The sequence below is a fragment of the Adiantum capillus-veneris genome, chromosome 18 (genome assembly GCF_014529385.1).
Source record: "Adiantum capillus-veneris isolate H3 chromosome 18, ASM1452938v2, whole genome shotgun sequence".
Taxonomy (NCBI): Eukaryota; Viridiplantae; Streptophyta; class Polypodiopsida; order Polypodiales; family Pteridaceae; genus Adiantum; species Adiantum capillus-veneris.
Genome location: NC_140948.1, coordinates 155,217,167 through 155,221,468, shown reverse-complemented (window position 1 = coordinate 155,221,468; position 4,302 = coordinate 155,217,167). Strand labels below are relative to the sequence as shown.

Below are 4,302 nucleotides of genomic sequence, written 5' to 3'. Positions count from 1 at the left end.
CTTTCTACAGGAAGAAAGCTATTTATTTCTTTAAAAGGCACAATCTATCTATATGCGAAGACAAAGGCTTGAGGAGCCAAAAAGTTCGGACGCTCATGTTTGGAAGCGTTTGGGTGTTGAATGTGGAGCCTCCAAGTGGAAGCCAAAGACAGACTTTTGGTGGGTGGGACTTCCCAAAAAAAAAAAAAAGCCTTGATCCAATCGTTGCTCAAGTCAACCCAACTGTCTGAAGAAATCTTAGTGTGAGCTTTGGGGAGCCCAAAAAGCCTCGACTTCTGTTATCATTAAATCAAATCTGTTGAAAACACTTTCTCACAGAAAAATCAAGAATCAAGTTGCAGCTGCTAATTAATTCAATGATCAACCCATTTTGTATTGAAAGGCGCCCAGAGTTTGTTGATTTTTGCTCTTCACGTTCTGATCATGTCGACGACCCAGCTTCTCAAATAACTTATTTTATGCAAAACAGTTATAATTAGCACATTCCTACTTAATCTTCACTCCTCTTGTGCTAATATTCCCTCTCATTCTAATTAGTGCCTCCTCTAGAAGCTTAATCCAAGCTCTTCTTCTTCTTCCATTGTCATTAATGTGACAGCTTCCCGCTTCAACAATATTGGATGCAATTTCTTGATTTTGGGTATGTGCCGCATCCCGCTCGTAATCACACTCGACTCTCTGTGTATCCACACAAACACCACCTGCTTAACTCCATGGAATAGCACCGTCACAAACTATCCCAATATTGAACCTTCAGCCCATGCTCATGAGGAATTAATGCTTGGGAATAATTGACTCTTGATCCTGTATCTAATTTCTACTTTTGTTTGTCATTAGCTTATCATTCCTGAAGATGAACTTAGAAGGCATCATCTCTTGATCTTCTTCAAGTAGATCTATGGCACAAAAAGCTAGATCGCAGCTAAATACTCTACTCAAGTCGCTGGTTTCATTGCAAAAATCTCTTCCATCAGCAGTGCCTGAGAGATGGGTGAGTCAGAAAAGAAATGCAACAGCTATTCTCAGAAGATTGAGTGTGCTTTCACTGTTAGTACACGAGCTTCTCTTACAAGAAGCAGCGTCATCACCATCACTGACACTATCATCATCATCAACATCACCATCACCACTCCTGCTGTTGCCACCATCATCATCAACTTCCTCTAACTCAACATCACTAGCATCGTCATCATCAACACCACGCTCTTCGACATTCCCGTCTGGTGTATTGCTCTTCTTCAGGGAGCTCAAAAGCACAATGGAAAAGGTGAAGCTTTTGTTCAAGAGCTTTCAGGAGAGGAGCTGCATCTGGCTAGTTCTGGAGCATGAGTCTCTCTCTCATGCATTGCAAAATATAAACCAGGACATGGCTAATGCGCTCGACATTCTGCCCTTGCACCTGCTCCATGTTTCAAATGAAATCAAGGAGCAAATTCGCCTTGTATACAGTCACCTGCGCCGAATACAAAAGCCTCAAGTCGACCCCACCATAACAGCTCTGCGTGACCGTATCCTTGTGCTCATCCAAGAGGAAGTCGAAAAAATCGATGTTGCCGAATTGCATTTCATCGTCACAAGCCTACATCTCAGCACATATGCCATGTGTAACCAGGAGGTGGAGCTTCTGACGACCGAAATGCATACACAAGCAGGGACAGGAGGTATCCCAGCAGTGTGCACCATCAAGAACCTCACTAGATTTGTAAAGCATGCCCAATTCATTCTATTTGGCGGAGCTCTTCCACATTTAGACATGAATTGCCCAAGAATTTCATGTGCCTTATGTCCAGAGGACTTCTTTACAAGTACTAGCCTTGCCAGCACTTTGTTTGCTGCAGAATTAGGGCCAGTGATTCCAGATGAGTTCCGATGCCCCATCTCTCTCGAGCTCATGCACGACCCCGTGGTGATTGCAACCGGCCACACTTATGATAGAGCATCCATCTCGAAATGGATCGACAATGGCCACCTCACTTGCCCAAAAAGCGGACAGAGATTGCTTCATGTGCTATTCATCCCCAACTATGCATTGAGAAGGATGATAGAACAATGGTGTGATGATCATTGTATCTCATACGACAAAAAGGAAGGCTCCTGCATTCATGAAGACATCGAAGAAGATCACATCTCGTCTCAGGAAGAAGCGCTAGCAATGATGAAAGAGACGGTAGCTTACTTGGTAGGAAAGCTTGCAACAGGATCGCTTGACATTCAGAGGCATGTCGCATGTGAGCTTAGACTATTGACCAAGTGTGGGATAGAGAACAGGGTATGTATTGCGGAGGCAGGTGCGATACCATTTTTGGTACCTCTCTTGACTTCGCCAGATGAAAGGACACAGGAACATGCAGTCACGGCAATGCTAAATCTCTCTATATGTGAGAACAACAAGAGCCTGATAATGGCGGCAGGTGCATTGGATGCGCTGGTGGAGGTATTGCGAGCAGGGGCGACAATGACTGCAAGGGAGAATGCAGCGGCAACCTTGTTCTCTCTATCTATGGTCAATGGCTACAAGCTTGCAATCGGTGAAAAGCCGGGCGCCATTTCAGGATTGGTGGCACTGCTCAGGGAGGGGACCTCACGGGGGAAAAAAGATGCGGTGACTGCGCTCTTCCATCTGTGTTTTTTCGCAGGGAACAAAGCCAAGGTGATGAATGCAGGAGCTATCCCTGTATTGCTACATCTCCTAAGTGACGAACGGGCTTGTATTACAGATGATGTGCTCTCCATACTCGCTGTGTTGGCAGAAAGCAAAGATGGGTGCGCCACAATCGACGAGGGCAAGGCTACGCCTGTTTTGGTAGAGCTCTTGAGGTTGGGATCTGCGAAGGGGAAAGAGAATGCAGTGGCTGTCTTGTTGGCTCTCTGCAAGCATGGGGGAGAACATGTGGTAAGCTCACTCTCAAGAATGGACATGGCTTTACCTGCTGTGGAAGCCCTTTCAGAGCTGGGCAGTTCTGCTAGGGCAAAGAGAAAGGCCTCGTCTTTACTGAAGCTCTTGCATATGCAGCTTGTCTCTCACTAAAATTCCATCATATCATAATTGCAAAGATTGAGTGTATAGATTAAAGCTTAAAAAAGTTCAGTAGATAAATTTGTACATCCAGACATGCAATCGAAAATTCTTCATTGAGACAGCTTTGCTGTAATTGCAGCTCTATTATTGATTGTGCTAATTTCATAAAAGCCTGTTGCAGAGAATGCCTCTATTGCAAGGAAATTGCCCAAGAAACTTTGGCATTGGTATTGTCAGCACAAGATCAAAAAATCCACAAAGCCTGTCTTTTCTTAAGCCAGCAAGAGGGGTGCCGTTAGCTGATAGCAAAAGTACTCCTGGAAAATGCAGTCAGGACATGTATTAACATAGACCAAGAGTGCCTGAAGCAATGAAGAAATCTGTAAACTTTAATTTTTCATCCCATGGGCATCCGCCAGCACCACACTGAAGAGGGTTTAATTGGGCATTCCACCTTCCGTGATTACCTTCTCACATGTCATCCAAAAACAAAGAAAGCTAGCTTGCGCGGTCTATCGTCAAATTTAGTTGTGTTGAACCTGCTACAGAAATCTAGTTCTCTTTATTTTTTACCGTCAACGTCATCCGTGATCAATGCATAAGGCCAAGGCTTCTGTGTGAAAATTTGCACGCGCCTGCATATGCCACTTTTTCAATATACATCACCAGGGTTTAGCATCATGCTTTACTAATACTCTTCAGGTGTACCACATATGAGCATTTGTTTAAGACATCATAATACAACATGATTTGCCTTCCTAATTCCAGAACCGAGGGACAATTAGATACAGCCTGAAGATACATATTCGGACAACCTAATTAGTAACCTGCATTGCCATGCAGGCATCTTTGTCTGCACACGAATCACAAGAAGTTTTGGACAAATTCTCGCAATAATTCCCACATTGTGACTTACCTCAACATCATGAGCTTCTGTGAGGGAGGCACCGCATACCTAGCTAGGTACGATTGGGGGCAAGGGATCGCCGGCCCAGTGGGGGGCCGGTGGTCCCCTGTCCCCCAAATATCGTACCTGGCTCATTGTATGAAAAACATTGAAAGAGACTCTGTTTTCCTACATGAGAAAATTTCTAAATCTTCTTGTGAATTAGAGAGACTCCCACAACCACGGGAGGTTACAACACTGACCTTAATTAGGCCAAAGCTCTGGAGAAGAAAGAGTAACGTCTGTCAATAGCTTCGACATGATGAGGTGCGTCATGCAGAAGTGCAGCTGGTTGACGGCCACGAATGTTCGCCGTCGATCCACATGGCAGCATAGG

General features: G+C 44.6%; 1 pseudogene; it reads left to right on the top strand.

The window, feature by feature from the left end:
* The first annotated feature begins 607 nt into the window (after positions 1–607).
* LOC147436679 (U-box domain-containing protein 1 pseudogene) lies at positions 608–3,667 on the top strand (annotated as a pseudogene).
* The last annotated feature ends 635 nt before the right edge of the window (positions 3,668–4,302 follow it).